General features: G+C 40.6%; 1 protein-coding gene across 1 annotated transcript in view; it reads left to right on the top strand.

The window, feature by feature from the left end:
- The window catches only part of CDC42SE2 (CDC42 small effector 2), a 121435-nt gene that overhangs the window by 88876 nt on the left and 16465 nt on the right, over positions 1 to 16094 (top strand). The gene's annotated exons all lie outside the window — the stretch shown is intronic.

Below are 16094 nucleotides of genomic sequence, written 5' to 3'. Positions count from 1 at the left end.
CCTCACCTGCAGGTGCTTCTCCTGTGGAGTGTCTCTCCCCCCCGCGAGTATCGGAGCCAGGGGGGGAGGCCAGAGGAGGGAGAGCGAGCAGGGGGGGCGGGGGAGGAACTGGCAGGATGGGGGGGGTCCCTGCGGGTGCTCCTCCTGTGGAGTGTCCCCCCCCCCACGAGTATCGGAGCCGGGGGGGGAGGCCAGAGGGGGGAGAGCGAGCAGGGGGGGCGGGGGAGGAACTGGCAGGATGTGGGGGGACTTACCTCCTCCTGCTGCTTCCTCCTCCGCCTTCTGACTTTGGAGATCCGTTTGGAGCTCTGCCTCCCTCCCCACCCCCACCCCCGCGAGTATCGTGGGTCCACCCCTTGTATGAATCTATTTTAGGCTAAGGGAACGTCTGTAAGAAAGAAAAGGCTTCCCTAGGCCAGGGAGAGAGAAGTATTATTATCTACAATAAGCTGTAGTTTATTGATGATGCATTCAACTGATTTGAGCTGAGTGTTGTAAGTAACAACCAGTGGTGTTCTGCTGCAGCCTCTTTCCAGCATGTCATATAGTATGTACGAGTCTGGTTTTATTTCTCTGTTTCTTTACTTCATTGGATGGATATTGTAATTCCAAGTATGCCTTCAGGTATAAGCCTTATCCAAGAAATTGTGGAAAATGTGGCCATAATGCAGTACTTGGCTGCAGGTGATTGTGTTTCAAGATTGTGTTTCAAGGTGTGTGGCCTCAAGGTGATAACTGGAAGCAGGTAGATATGTGTAGCGGTTGGTGGGTTTTTGGGATATAAAGCAGTATGCCTAGGTTTCATCATCAAGTTGTAGAATTGGGTCTATAAAGTGAACCTTACGTACATATTGGTCTAGGCCCAAGTTGATAAGTGAGGGTAAAAAGTGTTGAAGTACTTGTAGAATCTGAGAACTTCTTTCCCATATGTGCAGATTGTGAAATTATCATTGATAAATCTCAAGTACTGTAGATCCTTGCCATTTGCAACTGGCGATTTCACTTATTTGCTGTTATTTGATCGTATTTATTTATTTTTATTTATTTATTATTCACATTTCTATCCCGCCCTCCCCGGAGGCTCAGGGCGGCTTACAGGGCACATTGCCAGATAAAACAGTAAAAACAATACAAAATATTAAATTACAATCCCATTAAAACAGATTTTGATACTTCTCTCAGCTACATGATATGGTGTTCAGCCTGTTCTTACCCCTTTCATGCCATCAGTGATGCCATTACATTATAGAACTTTGCAGGAAACTTGGGTGTTTTGTTGTATTGCTTCATTTTTGGGCTACTGTTTGTGGAGTTTTCACTTGTAGTGAATGGCTCTCATGTGAATGGTGAGGGTTTGCTGTATAGAGAGGTGTTAGAAAACAGTTCCTCAACTCCTACTTGGTTTGCTGTTACAATATTAGGGATAATGTTCCTGATAACTTTTAGTCTGACAACATTCATGAGGAGTATTGGTGTATCAGTCCTCAACATCCATAGTAGTCAAAATGGTATTATCTTGAAGACAGTTGATGAACTGTAGTTTCTTCAAGAATTCAGTAATATCCTGCAAGTGAGTAGGGCTATTGATGACACAAGGCCTGAAGTTAGAGTCCATGTAGCCAGATAACTCCTATAGTAATTATGCTGCTCTTGAAACAATGAGAGGTCCTGTGTTACTAGGTGTTATGTATTAAGATGGCTGCGACTGTGTGTGCCTGGCCATGCGGTCTACCGGACTCACCTATCGTTAACGGGGCCATGTATATAGAACCTATCACTGGAATTGGGGGTGTGTTGGGTGTGAGTGTGTGCATGAATATAAGCTGCCCTCGCACCATTTAAGTTATCTCTTTTCATACCGATGTAATCAATAAATGTGAGCTGATTTCACTATGCTACGCCTGGAACTCCACTACTTTTCACTAGGCTTGTGTATTTTAGATAGTAGGTTCCTGGGGTGTATCAGTATAGATTTTTTCCTGAACATATTTTTGTTCTTTTTGTACTTTTCTCCCTTTCTCACAATCCAAGAACTCGTGGGCACTCCATGAAATTGCTGAGCGGTCGGGTTAGAACGGATAAAAGGAAGTACTTCTTCACCCAAAGAGTGATTAACACTTGGAATTCACTGCCACAGGAAGTGGTGGTGGCTACAAGCATGGACGGCTTCAAAAGGGAATTAGATAAGCATATGGAGCAGAGGTCCATCAGTGGCTATTAGCCACAAGGTATAGATAGGCAAGTGATGCTCTGTCATCTTGGTGCTTGGGGGGGTCAACAGTGGGAGGGCTTCTAATATCCTGGCCCCACTGGTGGACCTCCTGATGGCACTGGTATTTCTGGCCACTGTGTGATACAGAGTGTTGGACTGGATGGGCCTTTGGCCTGATCCAACATTGGCATCTCTTATGTTCTTATGTTCTGTTGAAGAAGGGGATTCATAAAAAAACAAGACTGTCTTATTAACTGAACATTTTAAAGAGAGTTTTTGTACAAAGTTGGGAGGCTGAAGGAAGGATTTCCCCCTCTGCCATCTAGTCCAAGCACGCTTCTTGAAAGATCTATTATTTTCAGAAATCATCTGACAAATGTTCCTGTTTATTTAAGAAGCATGACCTGAAATTACTAGTTTCATCAAGTGATGAGTAACTCAACATAATATAAAGGCATATTGTATAAACAGTTTAGAGGTTGCATGTGTTACATGCTCTCTTCAATGATAATATGCTGAGCTAGTGGGGGGGGGGGGAGAAACTTTATGACCCAACAGTGCAGAGTCAGTGTGGGAGGTTTTCACTTACAAAATATATTAGCTGATCCAAAATCAAGGTCATTTTACTAACAAACGACAACAAAATCTGGAAAGTAAAAGGTTAGATTTCAGTTTAGCAATTGGACACTTTTGGATAAGGGTAATCTGACAACTTTTCCTCAGTGGACAATTGGGTCTGTGACATGGCTTGATCTTTGAGCTCAAGCAAAGTGGTTTTTCGTGTATCTTCATACACAGTTTTGGATAGGTAAGTAATATGTACTTTTTCATTTTTACATTTCTCAAGATGTCCATGTCAAAATGGGTCAAACTCTGAATGTTCAGTGGCTCCCATGAAGTTTCCATTATTTGGTGAGCCCCACTTCTCCTCATGACCTCTAAATGCTAAACCTGTTTCACTTAAAAACTTTATAACAGCTACAGCTCTTTTCAGTACTTCAAAATAGTACTGTATGTTTTTTCTCATCTGTTCCTCAAGTTGCTGATCCACAGTGTTTTTATTTGACTTTCTTGTTATCCAACACAACATTGCCCTCTTATATTCCATGCTGTCTTCATGATTCTCCAGAGTTCTGAGTACATTAATCCGGTCAGAAAACCGACCTGTTGCAAGTAATGTTTGGCATTTAGAAAAGAGTTTGCAAGCAAAACAGTATATACAGCCTTTCCTCCTTGAGTAAACTAATCAGGATCTCATCACAATCTGACCATTTTTCAATCTTTTTTCAAAGTATTTGTTTGAAAAACTTCTGTTTTGCTCCCTGTAAACCTTGCTGGATTCAGTATATACATCATCTGTTTCTTTATTTTGAAAAAAACTGATGTCTTGCATTAAACAACTCTGTATAAAATCATTATCAACTGTTATGGGCCAGTTTGCAAGGTCACTGTATTCTTTGAAATCACTGACTTTGCTTCCTGTTTCTGCTCTGTCTCTTCTTGTTCCATGGTACTTTCATGTTGACCACTGTGATTGTCATCTGTATCAAAAGTGTCAACAGTGGGTTGATGATTGCTAGAAAGAGCTCCTACGGGTTTGTGCACTATCACTGGCTTCACTGGTGCTTGCTTGGCTTGTTTCATCTGTAGGTGTTGACAAAGTTTGTCTTGACATTGTAAAATAGTTTGATAATTTTTGATATTTAGAAATTTCATCAGATCGTTTCTCCTTGAGTTTGTATTTTTGGTATCCACTTAAGTACTTTCTTGAACTCATTGCTATTCCTCTTGGAGTCTTGATTGCTACAATTACAGCCATAAAGTTGTTATTGTTATTAGTTCTACCGCAACTACATGTATTTATGAATAACACACTTAAATAAAAACATAAAGGAGGCAATGTAACAGATGCAATTTAACATTACAATAAACTATACAAACAAAAGCATGGAGGTTTTCATAGGAGTCCTTGTTCATCCCAGTCCAGTTGCTATTACTTCATAGCAAGGCTTTTGAGGATAGTTATTGGCTACAAATATCTTCAGCATCCACAAAGATGCATAGTACAAAAAGTCTAAACACATAAGTAATACATATATGGTAAGTCCAGGTTAACCTCATAATATTGGAATATCAGATAAGATTTCCAGGCTATATCTGGGAGGCTACAGTTCTTCTCACTTGGATCCTGAATCCTACTTCACCTTTGTTTTAAAAGATCTCTAATACTTGCACAGATTACCAACACTTAGGCAGCGGTCACACACACTAAATAATCCACTTTCAATGCACTTTCTAATTGGATTTTGCCAGTTCACACAATAAAAATCCAGTTGGAAAGTGCACTGAAAGTGCATTATTTAGTGTGTGTGACCGCAGCATTACTTGCAGTAATCCAAAGCAGGCCTTGAAACAACCTGTGCAGGCCTTTCTCCAGCCTTATGGTGCTGTTGCTTCTTCCTGGGCCAGGCCGAACTGCTAGGCTGCTGGGAACAACCAGCCCACTTTAGGGGAAGCTACAACACTGAGTGTGCTCAATTCTAAGGTCAGTACTTCAACCCACCGGCTTATGATTCTGTCTCTAAAATTTTAATAACCACTTTAAAAACTCCATTAATTTATGTGGAAAAAATCACTCATTAAAAAAAAAAAGTTGCTTCAGGGGGCCCCCTGGGATTGAGGGACCTGAAGCTTAAGCTTCATTAGTTTCACAGTAGATACATCTCTGTATAACACTGTCATGTTGACTGTGCCCCCCTGTCCTATACCCCCAGACGTCCACTGGTTGCCAGCCTCTGGCTGGCAATTGTAGACATACGTGTGGAAGCTTTTGAGTTCACTACCACTCTTTATCAGGCTAGATGTTACAATTTTTTTTTTTTTTTTAGTTTTTAAGGAAAGGAAAGTTCCTTAGGAAATGATGAGTTCTGATCTAGCCTCCCTTGGGTGTTAAATACAGAACTGTTCAGGTGGTGGTGGTTTCCTTGACACATATACAAGTTATAGTATAAGAAAAACAGCAGGTTTCTGTAAAATGTCATAAATGTGTTGTATACTTGTAGAACCAGAGTGTATCAGAGGAATGTATAATTTATGAGGTAGACATTTTTCATCTTGAATATGTAGATGAAATAATTTCATTTTCGTTGCCTCAATAACACTGTCTAACCATCTCATCCTTTGTCATATATAATAGAAGTGATATAACAGAAGTTTATAAAACTATATATGAAACAGAAGTTTATAAAACTATATACTTTTGCCTGCTTCCCTTTATCATCTTAAATATTTTTCAACCTTTTACCAGTGTATTCCAGAATACAATATCTGCAGCAACCATGCCTTCCTAACTGTTTAACTTTCTATCTAAGTGTGAGTTAGATCATGACCAACAGTACAAGTAGCTAAGAAGGGGGAGTGTCCAGCACAAGCATTTTCTTTCCACTTCAGTAGAAATAATTTATAATCCATTGTGTTGAAAAGCTCTTGGATCTGCCTCTTCCTTAATCTCAGAAATACTTTACATTTTTGTACAAGGTGAGGCTTCTTGTTAGCAGGAGTGGGGAAATTAACATGCATTCACTGAGGCTGCTGAGATTTGTGATTTTATTAATTTCTGTAATTACAAGAATTACTTGCTCTTAGTGATGGAATAAATTTCAGTATAGTTTACCACTGGCCATTGCTGCATACAAAGTTTTGTCTTATCAGTGACTGAAAGAAATACTGAAAGTCCAATTTTTATTTTTATGTTGGTATGACAGAATGTTTGCTAAATGTGTTCCAGGACTCCTGACCTATAAATAATTAGTTGTTTAAATTATTTTTTGTTTTATGTTTTTGTACATGTGTGATGTCATTAGGCTTTGGTATATTGTAAAGAGTTCCATCATCTACTTAGAACCAAACTAGACATGATGATGGGAGATACGTAAATGGATATCCCACTATTTTTAAACTTTAAATTGCAGCCATGTGAGACTCTGATTGAGATATAGGATGGTGGAAGGAAGTTTCATCCTTTCCCCTCACACTGTGTTTGTAATCTGACCTCATCCCTCCAGTGGTTGTTTGCCTCATGAGGGAAAACATACTGGTACCACCTCTGTTGTTGAATGGGGCAAATACCAGCTTGGGAGGACCAGTTCATAGTTGTGAAAATGGTATGTGGAAGGGAAAGTTTAAACCCCCCTCCCCCGTGCTATGTCCCTGACTTGAACGAGGGCTCTGTGTGCCCCCAATTTAAAGTAAAAGGGGGGGGACCATTTAATGATTTCCCATCATTATGTCAAATTTGGCCTTTAGAAGGGATGATCACTGGGTCAGGGATTTTGTTCTCATCTACTTACTGACAATAACAGCTATCCAGGGTCTCAGGGGGGATTGCAGGAGACAAGCTCTTATCGTTCACTTTCTTCACCCCATATATAGTTTTATAAACTTCTGTTATATCACTTCTATTATATATGGCAAAGGATGAAATGGTTAGACAGTGTTATTGAGACAATGAACATGAAATTAAGCAAACTCCGGAGCACGACATCAGAAAGGAGGGCCTGGCGTGATGTCGTCCATGGGGTCGCGAAGAGTCGGACTCGACTGTGCGACTGAACAACAACAACATTATATCACCCATTATTCACCTTTTTTTCTAAACTGATAAGTCCTAGACTCATTAGCCTTTCCTCAGTGGAAAGGTGCTCCAGTTCTTGGATGCCCTATTGTGTACTTTTTCCAGCTCTGAAATATTCTTTTTGAGATATGGAAATATACAGAGTATTTAAAATGAAGTCACACCATATGGGAACTACAGGGTTAGCCTGTCATTTGTTTCTCTTCCTTCTAAACCAGAAATACAAAAAAAAAGTTTAAATTCTGAATTGAATGGAAAACAATGAACCATAGCTTCTGATCCAGATATAACCACAAACTTTAGTTTTCCACAACAGCAGATATCTTTCATTATCTTTTTTTTCCCCCGAAGGGGATTTTTTTATTTGCATTTTCTATAAACTACAAAAAACTACAACTAAAGATTGAAAGGGGAAAGGAAACTATGCCCTATCACTATAACTATGGGAAATGGGAAAAGGATAGACTAATGCATAGAATCTACTTGGTGGGGAAAGGGGACCACTATTCTAAACTATATCATCTATTGGTTTGGGGAAAGGAGAGCTAATACATATCACAATCTTATTAGCTAAAAATAAGGCTTATTAACCTAATATTACAAGATTGGTATACAATTTAATTCATTGCAGTATTGCTTTAAGAGTATGCATTTAATCGCTTAGCACAAATTCTGCCTTTAAGAACTATTGTTCTTGTTCTAGAGTCTTTTCTTCCTGCGTTTCTTTGTTTTCTTGGGTTTAGGGGTGGCTCCTCCTTTCTCCGATTCTGATGATTCTGGTGACAGAGATCAGTTCCCCTGGAGAACATGGCTGCTTTGATGGGTGGACTTTATGGCATTATACCCCCCCTGAGGTCCTTCCCCTCCACATACCCCACTCTCCCCAAGCTCCATCCTCAGATCTCCAGGAATTTATCAGGCTGGAGTTGGCAACCCATTTTCTAGGGTACTCTGTGGGAAGAGGGAGGAGTGTTTTAAGTATTAAATGCTGTCTGTGAAGTAAGATATCACATAATGTAGAAAGGATGGATGAAAAGATGTGTGGAATATAAGTGCTTTTCTCATCTGATTCTGCTCTTTAAGTTATGTCTCATTGAATTTGGCATTGATAGAAGCTGATGCCTTACCAAAGCTTTGTAAGAGTTAAAGAAAGGATGAAATGGAAATAAAGGAGGGAGTAAAATAAACAAATGATGTACATTAAGATGAGAAAGAAATACGTTTTTCTGGTTATTGTTACTCCTGTATCATTGCACAAGAACAAAAATGTCTTTTTTTAAAAAATAATTTTTTATTGCTTTTCACTGCACACTACACTACCAACTACAATGCTTCGACCCTACTCTAATTCTAAAAGAAAAAAAAGAGTAGCAAGGTTCTTGAAATATACTACATTACCATTAGTGAATTCTCTATATTTAAAAATACATATTTGACTAAAGATTAGTTCTAGATACAGGTTACAATAACATAGAGGTGCTTGTCTCAAATTAAGTACAAAGTAGATTCTCAGATCTTCATTTCGCTTTCTTCTGCTGCTTACGTTTCTTCTTTTTCACAAGAAGGATTTTAACCTTAAAAGCTTTTGGGGCAGTCACCCCTAATTCCGATTCTGAATCAGAGTCCAGATAGTATCCCAGGGACACTGATATATCTGCCCATGTAGAGCTGCTATTGCTTGACCCTTCTTCGCTTGTATCAGAAGTATTGTTGTCTTGGGGTTCTCCTCTTTGTTCCGTTGAAAATTGTTGTTGTTTCAAATATATTTTGGCTTTTGGCAACAAGTCAATCTTTTCTTTTTTCCCCTTGTAATTGAAAGTCAGTCCTTCTGGGATGAGCCAACGATATGGGATTGAAGATCCTTGTAGTAATTTATTTATATTGTTTTCTCTTTTTGCAAATTTCAAATGGGATATCTTTCAAAGTCTTTATTTCGTTTCCTTGGATTTTCAAGGGTGTCCCATTGGTTGCTTTTAAAATCCGGTCCCTTGTTGATCTTCTTAAAAATTTCACCAGGTAGGTTCCTTTTCTTGGTGAATTCAGGGTAGACACAATAAATCATGTTTATATCCGATTGTAAAGTTTCCAGTTCGGTATTTATCAAGAGGCTAGCGCTTCAGTTAAAATCTGTCTGAGGTTTTCATCTTTTTTTTCTGGGACCCCTTGGAATCTAAGAACATATGCTGATTTTTCCATTTGAAATTGAAGAAGTTGTTATTTTGTCGAAATTCTTTCTTGTTCCGCTGATTCTGCTTTTTGATTCAATGTTTTGGTGTTATGATCGACTTTTTGGAGCTTTTTAGCTGTCTTCATTGAAGTGGTCTTGACTTCCTTGATCTCTTTTTGGAGATTTTCCAGATTTTTGTTAAGGTTTGTTAGTTGGTCCAGTAGAGGGTACAATGCTTCAGAAATCATGCTTGCAGTGTCTATGGTCATTTCCGGTCTGTGACTCAGTGATGACAAGTTGGTATTTCCTGCAGTAGGTTTTGTTTTGGGCGCCATTCTTCCCCCGCGCTGTGTCATTGTTTATATTAAAGGTAAAAGTTGTTAAAAGTTCTGGAATCTTTCTTTGAATTGCTAGAAAATGTTCCTAGCACCATGTGGGATCGAATAGCTGCGGTACATTTTAGGTCAGTTCTTTAAATTGGGTAGGGGCTTCCAGTCCGGCAGGGTCCTCCCCCCAGTTCCGCTTTAAAGTTTAGATCCTACGATTTTCTCCAATCCCACAGTGCTTACTTTGAATAGGTACGCCACTCACATTTATTGTCAGTTAACCACAGCTTAATAGGAATTATTCATGCTTGTTTAGATCCTTAGACGCTCTGGAATCGGTGTGCGCCTCTGGGCGCCATTGCTGGCCCCGTTGCAGTAGAACCTATGGGGACAAAAGAGAGCCTCAACCCCTCAGCCTTGGCTTCGGGGTGACTCGGTTCGCATCCCAGGCTAGATCCCTCTACAGGGGATCTAGGGGTGACCGAAATAATTCGGTCTCCCTCCTTTCCGCTCCGGTACAGAATGCACCCATCGGAGCTCCAAGAGTGTGCGACTGTCTAGTGAGTCGCCGAAACCGAACAAGAACAAAAATTTCTAGGGGTTTCATTAATATGTTAATATGTTAATATTCTGGTCTGTATACTTCATGATGATTGACTGTTGATGTCCTAAAAAATAAGATGTAGAGGTTACCTAGAATTGTCAAGTTAATAACAAGAATTACCAGGTCAAAGTTGCAAAGTGCTGAAAGGAGTTGAAAAAATAAGACGGGCAAGTAAAGAGAGATAAATTTATGCCAATATTAAGTGAAAGCTTCCATACTACTAATGAGAGAAATAGGGCTTTTCCACATTCTCATTTTCCTCACTTGCATTCATATACTGGTTACCATACATTCTGAAATAATGTACTAGTATTCCCGTTAACTTTTTGTGTCAAACTATCCATCTCTGCTACGTCTATTATTTTGCTTATCAGTTGCCCTTTGTTGGGTACCTGCTCATTCTTCCACTCCTTCGCAAGTGTTATTCTCGCTGCTGTTAATAAATGTAAAATCAAATATTTTTCCTTTTTTTCCCATACATCAGGAAAAATGTTCAACAGGAATATTTCAGGGTCAAGCGGGATTTGTTTTTTCGTTATTTGCCAAATCACCTTCTGTACCTCTTTCCAATATGAATTCACCTCTTTGCAAGACCACCATACATGGTAATATGTACCAGGATGCATCTTGCACTTCCAGCACTTCCCATCTAAGCCAACATAGAACTTGGCCAACCGTTCAGGGGATAGATACCATCTATGTACCACTTTAAAAAATAAGACGTAGAGGTTACCTAGAATTGTCAAGTTAATAACAAGAATTACCAGGTCAAAGTTGCAAAGTGCTGAAAGGAGTTGAAAAAATAAGACGGGCAAGTAAAGAGAGATAAATTTATGCCAATATTAAGTGAAAGCTTCCATACTACTAATGAGAGAAATAGGGCTTTTCCACATTCTCATTTTCCTCACTTGTAAGTTCCTGTTTCTTGGGGGGAGGTTTGCTCCCTCTAGTGGTTGGTTCAATATTCCAGTGGTGTATGTGCAGCATATCTCCCTGCAGGTTTTTATACCAAATATAAACCAGTGTAATATTGAATAGACCATTAGAGGGAGCAAAACACATATGGAACAGACCCCCCCACACCTGAAGGGGAAAACAGCCACTCGCTTGAGCCTGTGGGAGTGCTGCTCCAACATCTGATACGATCGTGAAGACTGTATGTTGTAAAGAGCAGACCTTGTACCTTTTAGTCTGACTCTTGGGAAAGGGCAGGGTGGTGTGGGTGGAATCCTGTCGCTGGTTAGCATCCAACCTAGTGGCTAGTTAATAAAAGCCTATTTATGCTTGAAAGTATTAAAGAAAATTCAAACTACTCTCTAACTCAATGTGCCTCAGCCAGGTTGTTCCTTTGTCTACCTGGAGACCTGTGCTGCAGGTCTGTTCATTGAAACCAGTCTATAAATAAATAAATCTTCTTAATATACAATTCCTGTCTTTGTGACTTCCATATTCTCAGGGCTTTTTTTGTAGAAAAAGCCCAGCAGGAACTCATTAGCATAATAGGCCACACCCAAGAGCAGAAACTCATTAGCATATTGGGCCACACCCCTGACAGCACCACTCATTAGCATATTAGGCCGCACCCACATGTTACCAGAAGTGTGGTCATCCAGCCACACCAACCTTTTGCTTCTTATTCTGTTTACCTTGTTTGTTGTCAAAACCCAGAGCTTTTTTTGTAGCAGGAACTTCTTTGCATGTTAGGCCACACTCCCCTAATGTAGCCAATCCTAATGAGTTTCTGCTGTTGGGTGTGGCCTATTATGCTAATGAGTTTGCTGAGTGTGGGCAACTCAGAAGCCAGCCAGAACTCCGTTCCTGTGTGTTCCTGCCCTGCATATTCTACTTATGCACCACAAAATTTACCTGACAGCAGTGAACCCAAAGCCTATAAACTCACTAACTTTAGAAAACCTGGTGACTGAAGGGAACATACTTTAAAATAAACCTTATTCCCTCAGAATCATAGGAAGTTGTGTGGGTCCCCTCAGTTGACAGAAACAGCCTGTCACACACACACACCAAGAAACATTCTTACAAGTGAGGAAAATGAGAATGCAGAAAAGCCTAGTATCTTGCCTCAACTCATATTCCTTTGAAGTCTTCTGAGTTCATCTACAGTGAACCTTCAAAATAGCTACAGTTTAGGTTCTTTTTCAGCAAAATTATGAAAAAATGTTCTTTTAACATACATAGAAGATTATAAAGCTTGATGTGAAGCAGAGTACTGACTTTTCAACAGATCCTGCCCCATAGCTCAAATATTGGGCATCAGAAGGAGACTGACCTCAAGGATTTGTTTTCAGATTTTCAGACTTCCAGATACATCTGGTAAGGCACTGGTTGGAATTCAGATTTGATCTCAATGGAACAAGTTCTAGTGGAGTAGTGCTGTTAGCCTGTTGCAAAGATAAAAATCCTGAGCTGCATCTTTAAAGACTACACATTTATTGTGGCATAGGCTTTCTTTGGCTTGAGCCCACTTTTGCTCCATACAGTGAAATGAATCAGTCAACAAGAACAATGTGACCAATGAGTTTTAAAAGCCTGCTTTGTGACATTTCTGTGTGAAACTGAAAAGTATAGAGACCACACAATGATCATTCACAACAACTGCAGTTGGTAAAAGCACACAGTATTTAGTTAAACTGCTGAATATCTATAGAGGCTGACAAACTTACCAGATTTGTTGAGCATCTGGCCAGTGTGGTACAGTGCTTAGACTAGGATCTGGGAGACTCAAGTCTGAATCCCGACTCCTCTATGGAAGTTTGCCAGGTGACATTAGAAGAACAAGAAGAGATTAGATTTATACCCTTCACTACCGGAAGGAGTCTCAGAGCAGCTTTCAATCTCCTTTCCCTTCCCCTCCCCACAACAGACACCCTGTGAGGTAAGGTGGGGCTGAGAGAGCTCTCCCAAGAACTGCTTGTGAGAGAACAGCTCTGAAAGAACTTGTAACTGACCCAAGGTCACACCAGCAGCTGCATTTGGAGAAGTGGGGAATAAAACCCGGTTCTCCCAGATTAGAGTTCGTGCTCCTAACCACTACACCAAACAGGCCAGTTACATACACTCAGCCTAACCTATCTCATAGGGTTGTTGTGAAGATAAAATGAAAGGGAAGAGTATTACGTAAGCCACTGTTGGGGAGAAAGGTGGAGTATATATAAATATCAATAAAATAAAAATCCTGTGGCACCTCCAAAGACAATTTAATTGTAGCAAACATTTGACAAGGTAGAGACTAGAAATTCTTGAATTCTGTTTGTTTATATATTCATACCCTGCTGTTCCTGCCAGTGGGAACCCAAAACAGATTATATCATCATCATCCCCTCCTCCATTTTATCCTCATAACAATCCTGTGAAATGTGTATGACTGGCCCAAACGAGTGAGTTTCCATGGCAGAGTGAGGATTTGAAACTGAGATGTCCTAGTCAGGTACTCTAGTGACTGTGCAACATTGGTGTAGTGGCTGCTTTTCTGAACCTGAAGAAGCCCATAGCTTAGAATGTTTTGTTTACTACTACACAAAATTATACACGCTTGAATCCTACTTCATGAGAATGAATTTGTGTTATGAGAGTTCTCTTCATTTTAGCTGACCTGTAAAAAAAATTATCCACAGAAGGGATACCATAATATTCAAGCTCCTTTTTCCTCACAGACTGACATACACACACAGTAAAGGCATACACTTGAATAGTATTCTGTGTGGGTGTGAAGTTTGTGCTTTAGCGGCTATAAAACAGGAACAACTTCAATTAGCACTTCATTGCCATGGTAGCAGGAGTGTTCCGTTTTGAAACTGGAGTGTTCTGTTATCTGTGGTCTGGAGCTACTACCGTATAAAAATTACATTTTTTCATTTCAGAAACAGTCCTTCAAAATAGGTCTCACCAAAGCAGTTTATAGTATCTTCATATATCTTCATACATACATACATACATGTTTTGTTAATTATTTCTTTATTTATTTACTTCATTTATATTTCATTTATATTCCAACTAGCCTGATACCCATGCTTCGCTACGGTATTTAAGTTCCGTAAATCCAGTTATAATACTGATGATGTGAAATTTGAAATGTGACATTTGTTGTAGGAATTCTAATGGAGAAGACTAGTGTAAGAAATGAAGTGAGACATACGTACTTTCTTTTTTCTCTACTGAAGGACCTCTCTCTAGACCACATTGGTGGTTCTGCCCTCAGGTGCTAGGGTCACCAGGCTGCTTGATGAGCTCACTCTGGAGCAGGCCAGATAGAAATGTCATTATGTGTCTTCGCTGCATTCCTAAGTTGCCTCCTCCTTGTAGCATTGGTGTATCTGGCAGGAACTTCCTTGGGGGCAGTAAGAGGTGAGAGGTGTGAGGGGGAGTTGGTGTGAGGGAGTGGGGATGTGGTGGACCTTTCTTCAGGTTCATGAGGGAGGCACGCATTGAAATGGCTCCTAGAAATGTCCTTTACTATCTCCCCATAAACATTCATTAACTCAATTGCCATGCTGGCTTTTTTGAAAAATGTCTATTCAGGAGTCTTGAACAGCTGATTTCTGTAACTGTCCTCAACTGTCTGCAGTCTCTTCTAACTGTGTTCTTACCTCAGAACATTGAGATCCACAGCTGAGCAATCAGAGGGAAGTGGGTGCAAGTAGGCAGGTTTTACCTCAGAACTGACCGGTGGGGGGTGGGCAAGGAGGCAGCAGCCTACTAGGCACATGGAAAATAATGGGGGGAACACATTTTGCCCCTTTTTTACCCCCTTAGGGGTCATGTTCTCAGAAATCTCTTTTGGGGGGTTGACGTCATGGTAGGAATGCACTCCCCTTATTTTGGGTTTCTTGGTGCAGGGGTTTGGACTGCGCATTGAATTTGGGGAGAGGGCATACCCCCCCTTTTTAACAAAAATGCTTATAATTTATGTTACATTTCAGAACTGGGACATTACATATTTGTTATGTATTAAGTCTGAACTGCCCTTGCAAAAGGATTGAGCTTGGGATGCATAACAATAGATTGCTAGGATCCTAGAATGGACCAGTAGGGAGACAAGGATCCTAGAGTAAACCAATTGAGAAACAATAGAGTGTAAATAGCCTATCGTTGGGAGTGGGGTGTTTTTGGGTGTAACCCTTTTCAGGCCATAAATACCTGGGTTCAGCCAGGGATTACCCCTTCTTCTTCTTCTTTTTTTTTTTTACAAAAATGCTTCTCGTTTATGTTACATTTAAGAAGTGGGACATAACTATGTATTCAAAACACCATCCAAGCAATCAGATATTTAGCAAGTTCATATGAACCAATTTTCTAGAACCCACATTGTGAGGAGTTAAATAACCTAATAAAGGAAACCAGTTTTCTACAAATTTGGGGTATATTTCCATTGTGGGTGGGAGTGTGGCTAAGCTGGGCCAGCAGCACCACTAAAGTGATCCTGTTGGGTCGGCGTCCCTGATGCATTAATGTACCCTGGCCCTTCTTTTACTATCTCCCCATAAACATTCATATCCTGGCCCTGCTCCTACATCTGACAGATACCGGCCTGTCTGGTGTTTGGGGGGATTGAATTTAAAGGCATCAGGGGCCCCTCCCTGGTGGCTGTAAGCATCCAACCTCTTCTCCTACACTTGACAGGCAGCTGCCTGTCCAGTGTAGGATGGGGAGGGGGTAAGAGTATTAGAAGCCGCTGTGGAGGCAGGGCTGGCAGGATCACTAAGGCATTACTGCTGGGGTGGGCTCCCTTGTGGCTTTAAGTACTCTGCAACCACTGCTGCACTTGACAGACAATGGCCTGTTAGGTGTAGGAGATGGAAGGACTGTATTGGAAGCCATCAAAGAGGCTGGGCCAGCAGCATCACTAAGGTGATCCTGCTGGGGTGACATCCCTGGTGGGTTAAAGTACCCTGGTCCTGCTAAGTACTCTGCAACCACTGCTGCACTTGACAGACAATGGCCTGTTAGGTGTAGGAGATGGAAGGACTGTATTGGAAGCCATCAAAGAGGCTGGGCCAGCAGCATCACTAAGGTGATCCTGCTGGGGTGACATCCCTGGTGGGTTAAAGTACCCTGGTCCTGCACCTACACCTGACAGACACAAGCCTGTCTGGTGTTGGAGGTGATTGTGTTTAAAGGTATCAGGGAAGCTGGGC

This window comes from Gekko japonicus, unplaced genomic scaffold, assembly GCF_001447785.1.
Source record: "Gekko japonicus isolate JY-2015 unplaced genomic scaffold, Gekko_japonicus_V1.1 scaffold1753, whole genome shotgun sequence".
NCBI classification, from domain to species: Eukaryota; Metazoa; Chordata; class Lepidosauria; order Squamata; family Gekkonidae; genus Gekko; species Gekko japonicus.
The sequence above is the reverse complement of the archived record's forward strand: the minus strand, read 5'-3'. Positions and strand labels throughout refer to the sequence as shown.